The sequence below is a fragment of the Triturus cristatus genome, chromosome 6 (assembly GCF_964204655.1).
Source record: "Triturus cristatus chromosome 6, aTriCri1.1, whole genome shotgun sequence".
Taxonomy (NCBI): Eukaryota; Metazoa; Chordata; class Amphibia; order Caudata; family Salamandridae; genus Triturus; species Triturus cristatus.
In genome coordinates, this window is record NC_140589.1 from 1,279,085,281 (window position 1) to 1,279,108,986 (window position 23,706).

Consider the following 23,706-nt stretch of genomic DNA (forward strand, 5'->3'; position numbering starts at 1 on the left):
GCATGTGTGCCATTGTGCCCATCTCCCCCATCAACCCTGTCCCCCCAGTCCCTGGCCGTTACTCACCCTGTTGCTGTTGTGTCCGGTCATGTAGAGCACTGTCCGGGCCTCTAACTCCTGCCACCGTCTCCCCACTGATGACTGTGGACACCATTTCCTCCATCTCATCCAGCTCCTCCTGTGGAGCTGGACTCCCACCTCCAGTCTGCATTGCTGCCTTCCGGTTGTTGATGAGTTTCTGCTTGGTTTTGCGCTTCACATCATTCCAGCGCCTCTTGACCTCTTCCATTGTCTTCTTCAGCACTCCGACTGCATTCACCTTGTCCACGATGGTCTGCTATATTCCATTTTTAGTTCCCAGTGACACAGTGGAGGTGACGAACAGTAGTTCATTGTGTTCTATCACCTCCGTTATCAGGATCCTGTTTTCCTGCAGACTGAACCGCTTCTTTCTACTCGTCTTGTCCTTGCCCTTCTCTGACCCCGAGGTCCCAGGCTGGTCCTCTGGGGGGCTTGTGGGGTTCTGGTTGTCCTCTGTACTTGCTCCGGATGCCTCCATTGTGCTTCGCTGTTGTTTGGCTTTTTTCTGTATGTTTATTTTCTACTTTTATAGTGCATTTTCCCGCATGATGCGTGGGAATTGCAGGCCTGTGGCTGGTTTTCGCTGATTTTTGCATCGCAATTGGCCTCATCGCAACTCTTTTTGCGTTTGGGTTTCGCATTTTTGCGGCGTCACGTTTGTTTTAACACGGTCATTTGATGCGTTATCGTGGGACTATTGCATGGTGCCGCCAGCTTGAGAATACCACGTTAGCACGGCATAATTTTCCCGCGATAGACTGCGATGTGAAGAGTTGCGATGGTGATCACATGTTCTTGAGAATAACCCCCATTATTTTTAAGTAACTGTTTGAGGACTTGAAATTAAACATGTTTCCTTTTACTGAGGATTTACATCTTATGAAGGAATGTGAATGTCATTTTATTTCTAAAAGTGTCTTATTGTTGCCAGCCGATTTTTACATTTTCAAAGATCTCGAGGTGCTGAAATGCCTGTGCTTTTTTTACCAGTCTTAGAAAGAAAGTTCCTTTTCCCCTGTTTCTGCTAATAATCGAACAGGTATTGAATGTATTAAATTGTACCGAACGGCCGCGGGTGAGAGTTTCTTCTTAAGAGAACACCTTCAGTGTCCCATCCCTTGCTGCAACCGTCCCCCATACTTCTGTTGCCTCTTTTGTCGACCTCTGTTGCCTAACAGTGGCTGAGTGTCAACTAGGGGGTGGGCGGAATTTGCGTAGTCGCGCTACACAAAGCTCCGTGAAACAGTAAAAAATCTCCGCGAGCACGAAAAAATTCCACGAACACATGGAATTGCTTGTTCGCAATGCTTTTTTCTTGTTCGCGAACGCTGTATGCGTGCTCGGGGGAAATATCTACCTAACACGCATTTTGAAAGTGCGAACAAACAAAAAAATCTGCGAAGCCGTGGATCGTGGAATTTTTGGCAATTTCGTGTTCTTCGGGGAACGCGAAATCACCCAAATTCCGCAAATTCCATGAGCGGAACGGAATTTACCGCCCAGGCTAGTGTCAAAGCGCTCTGTCCCAGGTTCAACATAATAAAGGGCCGAGAGCTTGACCGTCTCCGTCTGCACAGCAGAGACCCATCCAAGGGCAACCCCTGCACCCTAGGCTGTAACCGCTGGGGAGGGGTCCAATGGGGTGGAAGTGTTATGCTGATGTGGGCCTTTCAAATGAAGCATCGTCTGCAGATGATGTTAGCAGATAAAGCGCTGCCTTTAATTAACTGCATCCTGCTCTTTTGAAAACATTCTCTTAAGTTAACATTTTGAGAAACCTCTTCACATGAACCATGCATCTCTTTAACTCTTTAAACTTTTACTGTGAAAGTGATATCCTGACAGGAGGAAGGCCAGGCTTAAGTGACTGGTTTGCACTCCCTTCTTGTGCTTTGCATAGGCTCACAAAGCACATAAGGATGATGATGGGAATCAACTGAGGCTGCAGGTATCGGTCCGTGTATCCACATCACTTTTGCAAACACTTTGTTGTGTTCAGGTATATATTTATGGCCTATATTTATATTATTCAGCAGCAACTAATGGGTTTCGATATAAAGTTGACCTTCTATGCGCTTGTGTTTCCTTTCTGTTGGAGTACAGGATCTGCATTTCAGGTAGGGGACTTTTCTATCTATCCCTTGCCTGCGGTGTGTCTGTCACTGAGGCAGCTCTGCGCTTGGACTGTCAAAAGATATTAGTCCATTTCACTATAATTGAAATGGGTTTCAATTTACACCTGACACACCCTGGGCAAGACTCAAGCTCACATTTTGCCAGTTATATATCGACAACACAAACTGCACACATGGACGTTTTCTGCAAGACCAATTCGGTTTTGTAAATGTATGAATCCACAAGATGTGCCTTGGCTTTTTCCTGCTTTTTAGCAATACGATTCAGTGAAAAAACTGACTTTTGAGAATTTTCTCCCACTTGTCCTGTTTAACTTTCTAGAGTACAAAAAAGGGAGTCCTGCTAAGAGGTGTTTCATGGGGCTTGTGTTCAAGGACTGAGTAATGTTTTTACTTCCAACTCTTGCTCTGTCTTAGCAGAATTATGTTGTATTCTTACTGATGTTCCTTTTTTCACTCTGGACTATGATTATAAGATATACCATAAAGGGACCTGCAAAGCTGCTCAAAGCTACCAGCTTACTGAAAACCATAAACCCCGTGCCTGTTTCTCACACTTCTTTATTCACTGCTCTGTTCCGTTCTATGATAACAGCACGTCGGTGGCCATCACACACAACTTGTAAACACTTCCCACAAAGTAGCCATACAAAGAAAACACGCTTCCAGCCACACATCCCACATGGTGGAGAATGCTGCCCAGGGGCTTTTGCGCCCGCTTTGCGTGCCCCCGGGGTACTTTGGCATTATAGAAGGGGGAGCAGATGCTTGTGAGTCCCCTTCTATAATACCGATAACGCCGGTGCACGTAAAGTGCCAGAGCTATTAACAGAGGGTGTTCCCTCATTTGCACAGAGGCGTGCCCTATGCAAATGAGGGAATTCCTTTGACTCTGCGCCTGAGCCATATTACAGACGCGAGTGTAGAGTCAAAGCAGCCCTCAGGAGGCGAACTGACAGTGCACCATTTAAAAGGTGGCACGCTGTCAGTGCTCCTCCTGACAGCAGCTTTCTGCAGAGGGTAAAGGAGGACCCATGGACCCCCCAGACATCCCCTTGCAGGCGGGTGCACTCACTGACTGCACACGCCTTCAAGGGGAGCCCTATCACCCTGTAAAAGTGCAGGCGGACGCTGCCTACACTTTGAAAACACGGAGCAGCTGCTCCGTGTTTTCACATAAATATGCTGCCCCCAGGATAGCGCAAGGTCGCGGCTGCCCTGGGGGCAGCGCATTCAACATAACAGGGCGCATTGTGATTGTTTGTGCCCGGCGCTCCTTTTAAAAGGTGCGCCGGGCGCAAACAATCACAATGCATATTACGGCCCCAGGTAGGTAAGCGCTTCAGCGCCTGCTTTGGGATAGTACGTACTATATAAATACTGCAGTACAATACAATGCCCCATGTGGAAAGACTCATGCCCAGATTTACCAATATTTGACACAACGCGGAGCAGCCTACAAAGTTCCTACACTATGTTGCGTTGCATCAAAGGGAGAGAGAAAAATGCACCACATCTACTAAGATATGGCACATTTTTTCTTTCCCCCAGAATTAGTGCAGTTTTGACTGCATTGTGCAAAATCACACAGCCTTTGAACCATAGTGCAAGGGTATGTAGATTCTATAAAGCATAGCTTTTGTAATTGAAGGTGACCCAGTCAGTACATTAACTATCTTTTGAAACTATTCTCACTTTCATGTGTGCTATACAGGTGCATGTGTGTAAAACTATCTTGTGAGGGACGGATCAACCACATTACCTCCTCATGCTTCTTTATCCCAAAAGTTCTCAGGAAGGTCCTTCCCTATATCCCAATGAAAAACAGTAGTCACAGCACTCATGTCATCCGGACTTGACTATTGGAATGTCCTTTGCACAAGTTTACGAAAAAGAGGCTTAAATAAGCTACAGAATGGCAGCTGCCCATCTTTTCCTATGTATTCTTGGGCATGAATCTGCGACTTAGGCTGTGGTCCAGCTACATTGACTGCCGGTTGATAAACAGATTAAGTTTAAGGCCTTGTGTATAGCCTTCAAATCTATACATGGCCTTAGTCCAGCTCAACTAACATATTTTTTTCAACCCTATGTCCCATCCAGCTCTGTCTTCTCTTCATTGAGTTGCAATCTTCTCATCCCCAAATCCAAAACTGTCAGATGGGGTGAGAAGAGTTTTGTCTCCAACACCATCAGGTTGTGGAACTCTTTACCTCCTATGATTAAAAACAAGCAAAACTTGAGGGAATTAAGAAAAAACTTTAAAATGTGGTTGTTAGTAATTTCTAGGGTCATTCATTTCTATCTGCACCTCAATAGCTAGCAACTAGACATCCCCAGGTAGTAGCTGTGCTTTACAAATACTATTTTCATTTCATTTCTATACAATGCAGCACACATGCAAAGTGGGGAAAACATTGTGAAATGTAAATATTTTTCCTCGTTAAGCCTGCCTCGAGGAGGCATATGTTTGTTGGGCGAATTCCTCTCCACAAATGTTAGTAGATAGGGATTTGTGTCAAAACCCATGGTTGGTTGTGCATCTGGGAATGACGATGTACTACCCATGGAGCACCCCCTTAACACAAAGTAGTTAAAAGTAGCCCATAGTATAACTTTGTGTTACTTTGGGATACTTTGTAATGCAAATTCTGGTTTGAGTTGGATAGCATATCCCACCCCAACACTCTAAGCTGGGTTTGCATCATAAAAGTGGCACAGACCCTGTGCATTGTGTTAAGAAATCTGAGACGCAGTGTACTCCATGAACTTATTTAACTTACCTATACGTCCCTAGTATAAGGCACAAAATGTAGCCCCGGGCCTGTAAGTTAAATGTCACAAGTGGACTGTTGCATATGTGCCATCACTAGAGTGAGAATGAAAAACATGGTTGACGCTTGCCACCAGTAGCCTGGCTGCGCAGGTTTAAAATCCGAATTCAACCTCTCTAAATAAACCCCTTTTAACAGACCTAAGCCCTTCTTTAAAATATTAATAACTCACCCCTAACTTAGCCTAAATGCCCAATAAGGCCTGGTGCATGGTATTCAAAAGTAGGATATCTAAAAGTTTAACATAAAACTTGTAATTACTGTAACAAGCCCCGAAAAGCTAGTTTCACTGTGGCAGGATTAACTGTTCCATCAGAAAGTGTTAGGAGTTAATATTACAATTAAATGTTATCTCCAACTATGAGCCAGCTCAAACGTTCATTCTTGCACTTTTATTTTTTAATATATTTATTAAAAAACCATTGAATTGGTAAAGCCAGCTTTATGCTAAATATTTTACTTTTTTTTAAAGTTACCTTTTGCATGCATAAAGCTTCTAGAAGCCCATTTCATTAGCTTTCAAAAGGAATAGCTCCTTGACAAGTGTAAACTTGTTCCCAGAATTGAGCCAAAGACCTTGGGAGTAGGGAAGTATCCTGTTCCTCTGACAGGATTACTCACTGGGCAGTGCCCAGGAACTTCCTTGTCACAGACACATGTAGCTAATTGCTTGGTATACCCCTTCTTTTGTCCTTTTAGCTAGCTAGGCACCAAACCCAGTGGGAGAGGAGTTGCTCCCAGAACTGGATTTTTGTACTGCAGAGGAGGGGCTACTCATTTCACCTGTCACTCCTCTAGGGTGGACAGAGGAGATCTGCAAAAGGGAAGAAAGGACCTGCTTTCTTGGTGTTAGACAGAGAGGAACATTATGGGATTTTTTGCAGGAGGGCACACAGGAATTGATGCAAAAGTAGGTAAGGTTTCCACTGGGAACATTTCCGCATTGGTTAAGAAGGGGCAAGGAGTTATCCTCACCCACAGGCCAGACCAGGCATAAATGCTGCACCCCAGGCCACCCACTTCAGATCACTACTGGATGTGTGAAAGATAGAAGAAGGACTGCACCTGATGTTGAGAAGAACCCTATAAGCTGGACCTTCTCCCACTTGTACCTAAGACAAAAAAGTGAATTCCAAGGGTCAGTTGGCTGACATCCTGTTAAGCTACAGGAACACAAACTGTAAGAAGCTTGCTTTACTGGAAGAGCCCAGCTGACCATTTCTTACTGGACTTGCAATGGAACCTTCTATTGGCTTCTGTTGGAGTGAGCCTTGACCCCCAGGTGCTGTTCCTTAGGTCACTCTCCACCTGCCTAATCCTAAATCCTGGGAATTAGAAATGTTTTAAAGACTTTTTGCCTGGAGAACCATGGGAAGACTTGGACCAACCTGCCAAGCTGAGCTGCTGAAGGTATATTGCTGTGGGCCTGATTTGCTGTAGATCCTGCTACGTTCTTCTCCACAGTAGCAAATCCATTTGAGTGAGCCCAGCACTGACCAGCAATAACGGATGTCGTACCCTTTTTGACTACAGCCTGCAGCCTTGTCCCACAGGGAAAATCATCTAAAACCAAAGGTGGAAAGCTTCCCCTGACCTCATGCATAGCGGCAGCCAATCTACATTGACAAGTTCCTGTGTAAATTCCTGACTTTTCCTGCTCCAAACATTTCCCACCTCCTGGCTTCACTGGAATTTCAAACACAAGCAACCCATCGTCGTCAACCCCTTCTTTCGATCCAGCCTATTGCCTTGCTCCGCTGAAGGCTCTACCTGCTCAGAAAATGTCTAGGTGAAAAGGTAACTCTTTAACTGGGTCCAGCAAGGACCTCATTTTCAACCCACGCTCCATCGTGGTTGGCCTCAAAACTTAGCCTTGTCCCAGTCTAGCATGAGCAGTTGTATGCTGTTAGTACTTTTTGGAACTATTTTTATTTAAAACTGAAAACATTTATATCTCCTGTCCCTTTTTTGAATTTTTGCCATTTTGGTGTCGTTTTGTTCATTAAAATACTTTCTATTTTTATAAATTGGAGTGGGAAGGTTATTGTGTGGTGTCTTTGACGTTTTTCTGTTTTGGTACTTCTAAATGCTTTGCACATTTTCTTAAGTCAAACCTATCTGATCTGTGCCATAGCTACCAGGGTTTGAGCTCAGGTTAAAATTAATGAAACCTTTACTGAACCTAACAAGAATAGTGATGTTATTACTTGTGGTGAACTATCATCCAGATTGAATCCAGAATTTCTTCTAATCCTCTTGCACGCCAGAGGGTGACATCATTCAGCTCTACATATCATTGTAGGCATCGACAGTGCCATAAGTGATGTCCATGGTGCCCATATAGGTGCCACTCCAGAGCGCTGACCTCAGTTCCTTCTTTTCTGAATCATCAGCGAGGATCTGTCAATCAATTTTTGGTTGAGTGTTTTTTAGCATTTTGCTGAACTTAACCAGTGTGCCACCTGGTTTCAAGCTGTGTGGCAATTGTCTGTGACAGACCCCCACTTGGTGTTTCTGTGGTGCATGGAAAGGGACCACAACTCCACGGCCTGGGTCGATTACAGGACCATGAATCCGAAAGCCATCTGCGAGAGGCCCATAGAGCTTCTGGCTGCTTGCCATGCGATTCCACACCGCTCCAGGTCCAGTTAATGAACAAAGTCTCAAGACCACTACCAGAGTCACTCGTATTGATCATAGTTGCGATCCAGAACTTCTTCTGGTAAGTCCCACAAGAAAAAGTCCAAGAAGTGGAAGCACTCTTCACCTTTTCTACGTCAGTCCCATTCATTCGATGAAGTGAGGGAACAATGTCACACAGATCAAGGCCACGCTCCGAGTTTGTTTCTGCGAAGCTGGTGTCTGACACAGGGTCAGCTCTGCACTTCCCTGAGTTTCTCAGTAGGACTCCCACCCAACTTCATGCGATTTGTGAGGCTATGAGTCTCATTTGTGAGTGGTCATAGCCCTGTGGAACGCCTTCAGGCCCCATGAGTTCAGAAGGGATTCTGATTGGGAGTCTGACCTCAGCCGCAGTCTGGCCCTCAAGATCCATTGGTGAATTCAGAGCTGCCCTGGCCGCGACTCTGCAACCTCCTCCGGGGACCACTACAGTGGTGCCGTTTCAGACACCACCAATGCCAATCAGTGGTGCCAAACCCATTCTGATTCCTGACAACGATGCAGCCCACACAACCTGATTATAAGAGACAGAGCCCTATTTCCCTGAAGGGCCCTCTGAGGAATACAAATGTAGTGGATCTGAGAATCCTTATGGCTAATCCAGATGAACTCAGCCATCGAATATTCTTGGATCATGAATAGTGTCTTCATCTGTAGGTGATGTAAGGTCTCTTCAGAGATTGGGGAAAACTTTGGTTAGATTTATTCATCTAGAACACACAATGTGAGCACATCTGTGCATGTAGTTTCCAAAGTAGCTCTCACTCTGAGATGCATTTTGTGTCGATGGAGTTCAGGACTCCTGTATGCTTTCCCGCCAATACCATATCTATCCAGAATGCGCAAGAAGATCATGAATGACTGTGCCCAAGCCATCTTAGTGGCCCCAGATTGGGCAAGGCGATTATGGCATCACTGAGGTCCTGGGAAGGAGTAGCTGTTTTCCAATCAGGCTGCCCCTTCGGAAGGAAGATCTCCTGTTGCAGCAACATGGCAGGGTCTGCACTTGAAACTCTGCATGTAAATGAATGAAGATTGAGGGGTGATAGTTGAGGGTATCTGGCCTTCCTCACGAAGTTCACTGTATTCAAATCTGCTATGCAATGGTTAAGAAGTAGCCCCCTGAGGGTTTAGGAGTGCCTTTCACCAGACATAAAACTGTGACCATTGCACTGGCTAGAGCAGTCTCAGATCTGCACATCTATCACACCACTACATGGGCAGTGCAGAGTAGGCATTCCTGTGCCAAAAGCCGTGACAACACCACTCACAACATTCACAACGACCAGCCAGAACTGCGAAAAGAACACAAAACAGACGATAAGGCGCGCTAGCAGCAGGAAAATAACACATGGTCTGACCTGGTCCAAAGTCGGACCACAGCCTGCACCACAAAAGGGAGCACAGCCCACAGCCTCATCGGAAGGGCAACAGATGCCGTGGATCCACTGGTCATGCGGCCCGGACACCCAAGAGGGACACAACAACCACCGCTATCACCCTAGGACCCCAACACCCACCTGGACCACCACAGAGGCTGTGCAGACAAAGACATGGCACCGCCAGGAAACGCACCAGCCACACAGACCCAACACCTGACAATGTCATTGCCCACTACAGGCTCAAAAGGACAACCATTGTACGCATCCTGACCAACAATGCCCAACAGGCAGACGGCACTAACACAGCGGACAACCAACATCCCACCCCACACAAAGCTGCTGGCTGTGCTGCACCTGTTGGCCCCTGGTACCCCCCAACCAGTACCCGCCAGAGTCAGAGGAGTCACACAGCTAGCCACATTCAAGTCCCTCACACCTGTCCGGCACATCACTATCAGCCTGGTACCCCATTCCCTATACGTCCAACACAATGCGCACGATCTGCTGGACACCAAGCAAGGCCCATACGCCATAGCTGGATGCATACACGTGTTGGGGGCAGTCCACAGCACACATGTCATACCTGTGCCCCCTGTCGACAGAGCACCCAATCACCGCAACAGAAAGCACACGTCTCACATCAATGTGCAAGCAATAACCGAACACCGTGGAACCTCCACCAATGTCGCCTCCAAGTACCCAGCCAGTGTGCATGATTCCTCCATCCTCCGACAGTCTATCAGCAGCCAGCGTTCCCAGGATGGCACTAAGGGAAATGCACAGTCCCTTGCAAGTTCCAAATAAACACTCCACTCACCTCAACTCCACAACCATGCAACTCACAACTCTGGCAATGTACACGTCACAAAATCGAAACTAACATGCAAAATCAACATGCCCACCCACATGTTTGTTGTAACACCCACCAGACACAACAGAACAACTCCGAATGGTAACCTGGGCAAGCCATGAACATGAGCAATCAACGGCATGGCACCTCAGCCACACAGTAGCCGAATGTGGGGAGGTGTGGCAATCAGGCATGTGTGAAGGAGGCAGGAGACCCATGATTGGGAAAGTACACAATGCCAAGAGTGGCAGAGATGTGCTGGACAGACTGCAGTATGCAGAACACACCCATATCCATGGTGACATACACCTCTGGTGTATGGAGTGTAGTGGACAGTGGACGCAACTATGTCACCCCGGCCAGTGGGGGACTTCGCGGAAATGTTGCCTGTTATGTCCCCCCGTAAGCGTGAGCACAGTAGGATGGCCCGCCGTACGCCAGGCCAGCGTAGGGGTGTGAATAAAAAGCACATAGTCATGGGCGTGGTCTTCTTCTGGAAAGCACAACATCTCTGCCAGAGTGGCGCCTCTCACCATGCCATGAGGCCGATGACGTCCTTGTGGCAAGAAAGCAAAAGACACACAAATGATGGACGGAATGCAGAACAAATCAAAACATTCACCCCCAGTCAGGAGACCTGGGTTAAATCCGTCATTCATTTGCTCACCATGCCACCCCAGTTTAGAAGACGCCGTCCATGTGAGCTGAGTTGCCTGCGATCCTGTGCGCCTGCCGTACTCCGGCCCGCTGGACCCCAAATCCGTCAGGCCTGCCCCTGCGCAGCCAGGCCACACTGATCACCTGCCGATACCGGCGTGTGTCAAGGAGGTCCCACCACTTGCCGGTGCAAGCTCCAAGCACCAGTTCCATGACCTCTGCAGCCTCCACAGACCATCGCTGGCCTCCCGACGCTGGCCCACATTACTCCTCCCTCATTCACATACTACACCGGTGTCCTCTTCGGCCCAGTAGGTCACATATGTGAAACTGTGTCCTAAGTCCTGAATGGCAGTGACCCCAAAGCCAGGGCAGCGGCCACAGCACCAGACCCCCCAATCAGTGAGGTATAGTTCTTGAGACACGTGGTGGCACTAACCCTGTTCAATGCCAGCCGGCGACACGTGGTGCCCCTAACTCCGTTCAACGCCAGCCGGCTACACATGGATGAGGAACCAGGACTACCCTGCGGACCAGTAGGTCCCACATCCAGCACCTAGTCACGAATCATGAATGGCAGAGTCCACACCAGTGGTCGCATGGAGAGGAGTAAGAGGAAGACGCGGCTCAGTCCAGACGAAAGCCGGTTCACAGTCACGGAGGTGATGGAACACTATCAACTGATCTGGTGCCATCAACCCTGTTCATATCAAGTCTGCGTCCCGTGGTGCCACTGAACCTGAACTACGCAGGCCGGTGAGGCCATTCAACCTATGCCGGCGACACACAGTGAATGGCCCGTGCTGACCACTGCCTCAGGCCTACACTGCGGTCCAGTAGGTCACACATGTGGAACTGTGTCTTGGGTAAGATGTGAAGAAATCCACACCATTGGACACGCCATATCACAGGCGGCATCCCCTGACAGCACTGGAGCCACTAACTCTGTGCGCAATGAGTCCTGTGCACCATCTGGTTGGACCTTTGTGGCATCAGAGCCCATGGCCTGGTGGTTTTCTGCATCTTCTTCTGGCTGGACCGGACTTGGTGTCCGACATGTGTCTGTTTCATTCATCTCCACCATAGTGACTGTATCAGCGTGGGCCTGCCCTCTGCGTCCTGCCCTGGGGGTACACCTTCCACTGTCCATCGAGACACTCCCCAACAAGGCCCCTTGTCATCCCGTGAACATGCTCTTCAACCGTGACCCTGCCCCAGTGCACCGCAAGTCAGCGGCCCGTGGCGGCAGGCCCGTGCCGGACATTGTGCATCCGTGGCTATTAAATCTGAGCAGCACAAATCATGGGGCCTTTATGGTTGAATGGTTGTATCCTTTATGATGTACACTGTTGTCGATTTCTGACTGTACCAGGCAGCCCTTGCCGGCTGGTGTGCACACACCCCACACACATCCAACACAGGTGTCACTCAGTAAGTGTGCCTGATAATAAATGTGGCCGTGCACACATGCCCGTAGCCATTCACAACATCTGATCTTGTGTGTCAGTATGTTCATTGTGTCAGCATGATGGGCACGGTCCCTGCAACATCACAGTGTGCTGTCTTCTGCGGACGTTGCCATGTTACCTCAGCATTGGCAGTGACCCTGGACATGTAGCCCTGCACCTACCCCCCTGCATGCACTGGCTGCGCATGCTGGTTCGGCAGGGGAGCAGGGCATGGTCCGGACCTGGCCCGGTGCAGGAAGTGCGGTAAGTGTGTCTCTGTTTTGGGGTGTTGTCACCACCAGGGCCACAGTTCATGATGTTGCAATGTGGCATGTACCAGGAGGGCGGGCCCGCAGGTCCGGGGACATGTAGGAGCGCAAGAACGCCCGGGGTCTTGGCACATGCTTGCCAGATATTATGTGTATCAGTCTTGCAGATGCATGTGTCTGTTGCCTGGCCTCATTCGCAGCGCAATCCCAGAAGGCCATGGGCTGAACACCTGTGTCTGCCCTGTCCGGACCATTGGCCTACACCCAAGTGGGCGCACACCTTCGAAGGCCAGCATCGCGTTGTTGTTGGCATGGCGCAGGACATGCATGGACAGGCATTAGAATGGTGTCTCGTAGGAGTGCATGTGATGCAACCATGCAGAGCAGCTGTGTGGCAACGTGACATACAGTGAGTCCTCTCATGTGCAGCGGGCTGGGCATATCCATTGATTCCCAGGGCCGCAGATGTCACACCACACCCACGACCGGCCTCTGTAGGTCTCCTGTATGCATGCAGCTGGTGAAGTTACTGTAGGGATGAAAGGTCCTTTGTCTGTACTATCAGGCGGTGGCACATCTGCAGCTCCGAGCAGGAACTTGCATGTGCCCAGCACTTACGATAGCATTTGCATGAGAATCCCACACTACGCACTGCCCGACGTGGGACCATCGTGTACACATCCCACATGCAGTAGTCCTTGGTCGTAGTTGGCGTGCGTGAAATGGCCTTCACACGTACTCCCACCCCACCTAAGGCCTGCACCTGTTGCAAACAGACACTGCTCATCGCACCGAGCTGTGCCATTTGATCCACAGGACTGTCTCAGGGCAAGCTAGTGCCGCTTCAGGCAGAGCTACTGATGCAATGGCAGACCATCCTGGAACATGCTCGACACCAGTCACGTGGCGCTGTACGGTGCACGTCTGCTGCATGTACTGGGTGCACTGCCGTTGGCAGTGTTGTGGATCAGTTACCGGCTGTGCTTCCGCCTTGTGCACATCACCTGCGTGTTGCATTGTCGCTCGTGCGTATTCGAGTGGTCCATGGATGTCTGCCTCTCCAACGTAACGTTAGCTGACCTGGATTACAAGGTGTGTGCGCACCCCCTGTTGGCCCATGACCAGGAGTGTCACCAGGATGACCGCTTATGGCATGCATGGATGTTTGGCATGCAGGCTGGAAACTGGACCTGGGAGATTGCACGAGTCGTCGTGTGCAGTGAGCACATTGTGCCACTACCCAATTGGGCTTTGGTGCACATTAGGTCCCATGGTTGGAGTCAGCACATCTGTCCGGGTCAGCTAATGGATTACATCGACAACATGTCAGATGTGGAGGACGACGATCTCTCATTGGAGATGTTGACCTATGCAGCTGCACTCGCGTTCATGGACGAGTGACAAGGTACCTGCAGCCACAACTGGATGGGAGCCATTGCACGTGTCCCGACACATGGTTGCATGTTGTGGATATGGTCTTATGTCCCAAGACGACAGTGGACATGGCTGCATTGGCCAGGACTCATGTTCCATTTTTGAAAAACAATTGGTCCTTCAAACATATATAAGTGGGAGAACAATGAAGATAGACCAGAATCAGTGCTATATTTGGTGAAGATGTTCAGCCGGACATTTAGATTTAATACTTTGAACGTGATTAATCGCAATTGAACAGAGCATAATAGAGTGGGAACAAAATCCTGTATCCTTCGACAAACAAAACATAAAGACAATCACATATATGTAGACATTTTTTCAGGCAAAACAAACGAGTTTATCGCCAATCCATATAATAGGGGTAAGCTTTTAAGAAGTAAACAGTAATGCACTAGCTTTAACACATGAGTTTAACGTGCATGCTGTTTAAAGAGTCAACGACGTTTCGATCTATAACAAGATACATAGATCATCATCAGAACAAAAGTTATGACAAGCCTGAAAACACACTACCTGTGAAAGGAAAAAATTACTGTTGGGTGTATAGGGTATACTGGTGCTCATATAGATGTCACACCTAAGATAAAAAGAAATGATATCTACAGGTGCATACAAAATTGGAGGGAAGAGAACACCCTACTTCCCTAAACTCAATCTACTGATTGAATGACACTTTCACACAGCTTTTGGAGCACACGCACATATATAAAATACAATTATAATTATTAGAGATAAAGTCCACAAGTTTCAGATGGGCTCTTGTTTTTTTCTTCTTTAATTTCAAAATACTCCAATCCCAAGTGCCAACGCGTTTCGCCGTGGTAGGGATGACCTACGGCTTCCTCAGGGCTGGAAATAATACAAATTAAGCGTTTTACAGTCCATCCTATTTCATCTCAATTAGACACCATTGAGCCCATTCATTTGACAACCTTGTGCTCAGGATTGATCAAATCTCAGTGCATCGAAATTTTACAATAAATGCAATTCATTAGTATTATATTATTACTCGTTCAAATAAATGCTATTCCTAAATATGTATGAATCCAAAGCCACATGTAACGGATTCTATTCAAATATGATTATTCATTTTTCGTTCATATCCAGTTAAACATGAAAAGCTGAAATATATTTTGCACAAAACCCTAAGCCAAATAAAGAAACTATCATACAATTATGTGGTACAATGTCTAACTCCCTAACCATTAACGATATTTAGGATACAGCTAACCTCCTCTGAATTACTGAGCTAGAAGAAGACCCAGTCACAATAGCTAAGGTCTCGGCGGAAGATTTGGATATTAGACCGGACTTGACAATATCTAGTGGGCTGAAGAGTAAATCTAGGTGGTCTCCCAATTTAATGGGTGGTAATATTATCGAATTATTTCATCGTTTAGTAATTGCAGATTTGGATTAAAGTACTAGAAAGACAACCCCTGGGGGTTACATGAAAGATAATCTGACAGTTCATGAAAGGTACGCCCTAAAAGAACTAATGGGAAATACGGAATTGATTATTCGGCGAGCTGACAAAGGTGGGAGTATAGTACTAATGAACAAAGCGGATTATGAACAAGAAATATATTCCCAACTGAATGATGCATCATGCTATGATAGAGTTGCTATTAATCCTATGTATGCCTTGACAAATATGATTCATGAATATTTAAAACTATGGCATGAACAGGGTCTCTTGGATGATGATGAATATATATTTTTGAAAGTAAATCGTCCGAGATACCCGTGCCTGTATACGTTGCCAAAAATCCATAAAGGCCTCCCTTTTCCACCAGGGAGGCCAATTGTGTCGGGCATTGGGGGACCAACAGAACATCTGTCTCAGTTTGTGGATGTATTTTTGCAACCGATAATGACCAATTTACCTTCGTATATAAAGGATACACGTCATGTTTTGAACATATTGGGGGATATCAATTGGGACCCAGGGGTGATACTGGTAACCCTTGATGTGGTCTCGTTGTATACGAGTATTAAGAATGAATTGGGACTAAAAGCACTTAATCATTTTTTATGCAAAAGGACAGCTAACCAATGGCAACATACACAAATGTTACTGGCAATGACAGAAATAATTTTGTCCAACAATTTCTTTCTATTCGTTTTTTTTTTTTTTTTTTTAAATCTTTTTATTGAGCATTTTTACATTTATGTACAAGGCACAGTGCACTATTCCAAAAAGTAGCGTGACAGCAGTGAGATATTCCATCTACAATAAGAGCGACAAGGGCCAGAAAATTTAACGTAGGAACAAGAATACATAACACAAAAAAGAGATAAACAAGCGAGACCATAAAAATCATTAATTACCATGATCAATATCCCCCTCCCTTTCGAAGCACTATCTGCCTACCCATAAGGAACCTTTAATAGACTATACACCAGACAATCACAAATTCTAGTCAGCAGAAAGCATATATGAACATGCATTACCAGACCCATTCAGTTCCTTAAAATAATTTAGAAATTCCCTTCCTTCCATCGAGTGATGGGATCCCAGATTACCCTGCCCATTTTCCTCCCGTTTTTGCCTTTCCTAGCATATATCTCTTTCTCCAGATGATACATCAAAAGCAATTTAGCAAGCCACTGATGAAATGTAGGCGGGAGAGGATCTAGCCATGCAGAGGCTAGGCACAATCTTAGAACTGCTACCGCTACAGACAAGAATTCCCCCCCCTAACTGCATCTCTCCTTCCTCCTCATTTATGCCTAATAAAATTATTGCGGGGGTTAATGAAAAATAATTTATTCCTAGTACAGTCTTTATAAAATTTCCAATATCCTTCTTCAACAAATATAAATGGGGGCATGTGGCAAATACATGTTCTAGGTCTTCCTCATTACTTCCACATCTATAACAATTTGTTCCTACAGTTCCTCCCCACTGAGCTAATTTAGCTGGGGTGTAGTACAGATGATACAAAGTTTTGTAATGCTGTGCCTGCAATGATGCAGAACACAAAAGTCTATGACCCTTTTCCAGGGATACCTCAAAACAATCCTGACTGACACTCAGACTATCCTTCCACTTATCACCCCATTTCCCTAAATCATCCTGCTTTCCTTTCGTTAGTTCAAAATAAAATCGTTTAATCGTACACTCTTTCCCTGTTCGTATCAATTCCATTACCGAGTCTCTACCAAACCCCAGAGATCCGCCCACTTTACTCATCAAGAAGCTCCTGATTTGTAAAAACTTGAAGAAGTGACTGTTGTGTAAATTGTACCTGTTCTGCATTTCTGAAAATTGGCAGACACTTGAGTCCCCCAGAACGTCCCCAAAGCTCTTAACTCCCTTACCTACCCATTCTGTGAACACCGAGTCCCCGAAAATCTCTTCTGGAATATTAGGGTTATCTGTGAATCTAGTGTAGCGGTTATACCTCCCCAGGCCTGACCTTTTCATAAATGCTTTCCAGACTGCAAATGCTGCCATGAGAGTCTTAAATTTTGTTCTCTTGTAATAGCTTACAAGAAACACATTTTCTACCTCCATACCCAAAACCAGTCCAAATATTGCAACCGTGCCTAGATCGCTCCCTCCTTCAGCCTCCGCACCTTCTACCAACCCTAACATATTTTGAAACGTTGCAGCCCAATAATACAGTCTTAAATCGGGCACTGCCCACCCTCCCCTTTCCTTAGGCAATGTCATGAATCTTAATGCCCTTCGTGTCTTTCCTTTTCCCCAAATAAATCTATTAAGCATGTGTTCTATCCTTTTGAACCACCTAGCATCAAACAGCAAGGGAATTGCCCTAAATAAATATAAAAATTTAGGGAGAATTAATATTTTAATTATATTCGTCCTCCCACTAAACTCAAATGCAAGTTCTCCAATCTGTCCAGGTCTTTTTCTACTTTTTTAAATAATGGAGCAATATTCCTTTCCACTAATGAGTCCAAATCAGCCTAAATAGAGACTCCTAGATATATTCCTGAGCGTATAACTCGGTTGTCAGTACAGATGGCAAATCTATTTTTAATTATTTGAGTCTTTCTCGTATTTAACCTATACCCCGAGATATACCCAAAATTTGTGGCCTCTATTTCGATTTGATTAATGGACTCCGTCGGTGTTGGCGTGACCACTGCAACATCGTCAGCATAGGCTAGAACTTTACACTGCCCAGTTAGGGTAGGGAGAGCACTAACCAGACCACATGCCTCAATTCGCCGTATAAATGGGTCCATGTAAATGGCAAACAGCAGTGGTGAACAAGGACACCCCTGCCTAGTTCCGCGACCTATTTGAAATTGCCTCGTACACCCTGCGTTAACCCAAACCGAGGCGACAGGATTCAGGTACAATGCCTTGATTGATTTAATAAATCCCTGCTTTACACCAGATCTTTCCAGTACCCCCCATAGATAGCCCCAGGAGACCCGATCGAATGCTTTTTCCGCATCCAGTAGCATAACAGCCATCGGGTCTCCTGCAACTTCCGTCACATCAAATAGAGTAATCACTTTACGAATATGATGGGTTGTCCCCCTTCCAGGGATGAACCCATGTTGCATTCTGCTCACAGTGTTAGCGATCACTCCTGCTAGTCTTGTTGCCAATGCTTTGGAGAACACTTTGGCATCGGAGTTCATTAAAGTGATTGGTCTATAAGACCCAGGCTCCTCCGGAGGTTTCCCTTTTTTGAGTATTAACACAATCACCGCACTCCCCCACGATGCAGGAATTGAGAATCCTGCTTGCGCCTGCTGTATTAGATTTGTTATAACCTCCTTTAGGGCCCCCCAGAAAACCTGATAAAATTCGACCGGAATTTGATCAGGTCCTGCTGCCTTACCCGCCGGCAAATTCCATACTGCATCTTTTATCTCTTCTAATTGCAGTGCCCCCTCCAAACCCTCCGAGTCCTCCTCCTCCAATGCTACCCCAGGTATCCCTTGGAGATACTCATTCACCGCCCGGTTATCAATATCCCCCAGATCATCAGTGTATAGCCTCTCATAAAAGCTCCTAAATACATCTCTAATTTCATCCGGGTCCGTATGTAGCCCGCCCGCTGTATCCCTTATCTCCCTTATTGTTCCCGTAGACTCTTGCTGTCTTGCCCGAACAGCAAGGTGTCTGCCTATGGCTTCACTACACTCATAGCACTTCTCCCTTTTAGACGTGTACAATTTAGCCGCTTTAATAGCAACGTCCCTTTCAGCCTCCCCTTTAACCTTGAGTAGCTCATTCCATGCATTGTCAATTTGGATACCACTCAAAAGACAGCTTTCTAATTCTGCCTCCGCCTCGATCACTTTTCCCCTTGCCTCCTCGCTCCTTGAACGTTCTTGTTTCTGCTTATAGGAACTGAAGCTCATTGTCTCGCCCCGGATTCCTGCCTTAAAGGCATCCTAGACCACCCCCTCTGCCGCGCTACCTCTATTAATCTGGAAGAAATCTTTGATCCACTTAGTCATGTGTCCTACATAACCCTCATCTTTTAGCAGCCCCCTTTCAAACGTCCAACTAGTGCGCTGTCTTTCATTTGTTTTACTTGAGATTGTAAGTATTAGTGGGTTATGGTCGCTGACTATCCTTGGTAATTTACCTATCTGTACATTCGAGACATCAGAGCTAGGGACCAAAAAATAATCTAACCTGACACACACTTGGTGTGGAGCTGAATAGTATGTGTACCCCTTGTCAGCCATCCGTTTAATCCCCCAGTCATCTATTAGGGCATTATTTACGATTAAGCTTCCCAATGCCCGGCTCACTCTTTTCTTCCTCCCTTTATATTTACCAAAGGAGCCCTGCCCTAACCCATCTGACCCATTAATATTAAAATCCCCTGCGATAATGACTCTCGGGCCCAAGTAGCTAATTCTACATCTAAGAATTGAAAGATTTCCGGATCATCTTCCGTAGACCCATAGACAGATACAAGCGTGGTCCATATCCCATCCAAGAGACACTCTACCATAGCCCACCGCCCCCACTGATCCTGTGCTTTCTTCCTCACCACAATATTCCTATTCCTAGCAATGATGGCTACCCCTCTCTTTTTCACCCCCTGCCTAGAGCTCACTAATAGGTAAAATCCCAGCTGATTCAACAGGTACACCTGCGAGTCCATTATATGTGTCTCCTGCATGAAAACTAAATCAGCATTCATTTGCCTTAAGGCAATGGAGATTCTCATTCTTTTTTGTGCATCATTTAGCCCACATACGTTCCACGTTACACACTTAATATCCATGAGGACCCAAGGGCATCATTACTCGCATCCTTTCTCCTTCCTTGAATTATTTCTTTTTGTTTCTGGCCCTCTCCCCCTAAAGTAGCCTCCCTCCGCTTGCATGTAATCGCCATTTTCCCGTTACTTGAATCTACTGACAGCTTTCTTACCCTCTCCTTATATCCTCCTCCTTGCCTTTTTTGCCTCTTTTGCCTCTTTTGCCCTACCTGTTCCATACGCACCGTGCCTTGTACCCCCCCCAAGTGCCCCAACCCACTCCCCCCTCCCTCAATTTCTTTCTATTCAAAGGTGAATGGTTTAAGCAGATCCAGGGTGTAGCCATGGCCTCCAAATTTTCACCAGCGTATGCCAATATATTTATGGGATGGCTAGAAGAGCTATCTGTTTGGGGGCCAGGGGCTAGTCACTGGAATGAACATATCCTATATTGGGGAAGATTCATTGATGATTGCCTTATGATATGGACAGGAACAGAAATACTGTTACAAGAATTTTATGATTACCTCAATAATAATGAAATGAACATTAGATTCACTATGAATCACAGTACCACGAAAGTAATATTTTTGGATGTTGAATTATATATAAAGGATAATTGTGTTCAAAGTAAAATGTATCGCAAACCAACTTCATGCAATGCAATTTTGCATGCAAAAGGTGCACACCCAAGGCACCAAATGAAAGCAATCCCTTATGGAGAAATGATTAGGGCAAGAAGAAATTGTAGTGATGATTTACAATTTATAAATTGTTTAAATGATGTAGAAAGAAGATTCCTCCAAAGAGGATACTGTAAACGTGATGTATCATTGGCAAAGGAGAGGGCCTTGAACATGAAACGCATATCCACTTTAAAACCCTCAAAAAAAGATACACATAATGTACAACATATCAGGATGATCACTGATTATACACCGATTGGGAATGTACTGCTGAAAAGCATGAAAAAGCACTGGCATGTATTAAGATTGGATAAGACCTTAGAGAACCATATTGGTGTGCATCCTCAGATTACATTCCGTAGAGGTAAAACACTGGGTTCAATGCTAAGCCCCAGTTACCCACAGAGGAAACAATCGGAGACATGGCTTGATCAACATTCTAAAGGTTTTTTTAAATGTGGGCACTGTGGGATGTGCAGATATGCTAAAGACAAGACAAAACAATTTCAGATTCCAAATGGTAAGGTTTATGATATACTTACCAATATTACATGTAGTACCAAATATGTCATCTATGTGATTGAATGTACCTGTTTTAAAATTTATGTGGGCAGCACAATTAGAATGTTAAAAGAACGTATGAGTGAACACTTTAGGGCTATACAGCAAAACGATATATGATATCCTATTGCAGAGCATGTGCATAATTGTGCTACTCAGACTGACAGGAAAAGCTTCAAATTCTTTGGAATTGAACAGATTAAAACTGACCCACGGGGTGGAAATAGAGAGCTTATGGTGAGGAGGCACGAGGCAAGGTGGATCATGCGCTTAAGAGCCATAGAAGACGGCTTAAACTTTGATCAGGAGCTTCAATATTTCTTGGGAGATTAAATGAGGCTGATTAGGTATAATTTTTACTAATATCTACAATCTCTGTTGACTGGTTTTAATAGTGGAACAAACTTTAACACACTATATGCAGCCTTTTGTGGCTGTGAGACTCACCTTTTGTTGAGTATTGAAAATGATATATCTAATTGGTATCATATTTCATGGTAATGTTCAATTGCAACTCTCTTATTGCGTGGGTTGCTTTATTATTGTTTCTATAAGCATTGGATATTAATAACAATATAAGGGTTAGCGAGGCACAAATGCTCTTTGTGGTCGCTTCAGCGACGACATTTTTTAGTTCCATTTAGTCCAATCGGATTGCGCCAAAAATAATTATTCTAATTACTAAGAAACATAATATTACGAAAGAAATGTCCAATAGACTGCTGTTTAGTGAGTAGACACAATGTCAAGATGGCGCTGATAGTAACACTGGTGAGTTGAGTTTTTTTTCAGCATTGTGTACGGATTTAGTTGCGACTCTTTTATTGCATGGGTTGCTTTATTATTGCTTTGATAAACATTGGATATTAATAACAATATAAGGGCTAGCGATGCACAAACGCGTCTTGTGGTTGTTTTTGGCGACTACACTATTCAGTTCTAACGCGCCTTACTACTAACAATCAGACTGAGCCTAAAATAATTGTTTAGACTTACTATTAACAATCAGACTGAGCCTTAAATAATTGTTCTAACTATTAAGTAACATAATATTAAGAGAGAGATATCCAATATATTGTTATTTAGTGAATAGATATGTTGTCAAGATGGCGCTGACAGAAACATTGGGGAGTTGAGTCCCTTTTCAGTGTTGTGTAGAGGTTATATCAGCATGAACCCGGAAGATGGCGAACTCTCGCCTGTACTCGGGTGTGGAGACTTCGAGTTCTGAGGAGGTAAGAAGATACGAGGGGTCCTTTTAAGTTAACATTAGGATACTAATAGCCAACGTAAATATACGAATATAATACTGTTACGGTAGCTTGACGGTTTGATTACTTTTACTTTTCCCGCTAGGAGACAGGAAGAAAACATACGAAGGTTTGGCGTGTCAGGGGCAACTTTGTGAAAAACAATACGGTAGGGACACGCCGTAATACATAATCTTCAAATACTATGATATAGAATATTGCTCTAAAACCTTAAGACGGGGCAATTTCTGTAAGAATGATACATGATATTGACATTTCAGATTGTATGGATTTTATTCGTGATTGGATATGAAAATATGGCTACATTGCGGTGAAGAATATTACATTAGCGGATCTGGAACCTAATACTGTGGGAACTTCTAATCTAGGGAGGTAAGGACTTGATATATGGTAGTCTGAGGGGCATTCTTTTGGGTCAATGAACGCTGTTTATATTACTCTAAATGATACATTAATTGATTACTTAGGTCTGAGGCGTATTCATATTATGAGCATAAGGACAATAACTCTTGTGATATATGACGGACTAATATCGTGAAGAAGGTAGGAGCCATAATTGTTTTTTAAGGTCACTATCTAATGAGTTGCATTGATATACTCTTGCCTCGTGTGCTCTGTAATAATACAAGTTTCTATTTTGCTCTGATAAAACAGAAATACGTTGAGGAATTCTATGGTACAGACGTCAATTGACGTTTTGTTACTAATTATTCACGTGGGTTTTGTAACAATAATAACACTTGGTGGAATCTAGGGGTATAATATACTAGATCACCTTTTCACATTTAACTGGATGTGAACGAAAAATTAATAATCATATTTGAATAGAATCCGTTACATGTGGCTTTGGATTCATACATATTTAGGAATAGCATTTATTTGAACGAGTAATAATATAATACTAATGAATTGCATTTATTGTAAAATTTCGATGCACTGAGATCTGATCAATCCTGAGCACAAGGTTGTCAAATGAATGGGCTCAATGGTGTCTAATTGAGATGAAATAGGATGGACTGTAAAACGCTTAATTTGTATTATTTCCAGCCCTGAGGAAGCCGTAGGTCATCGCTACCACGGCGAAACGCGTTGGCACTTGGGATTGGAGTATTTTGAAATTAAAGAAGAAAAAAACAGGAGCCCATCTGAAACTTGTGGACTTTACCTCTAATAATTATAATTGTATTTTATATATGTGTGTGTG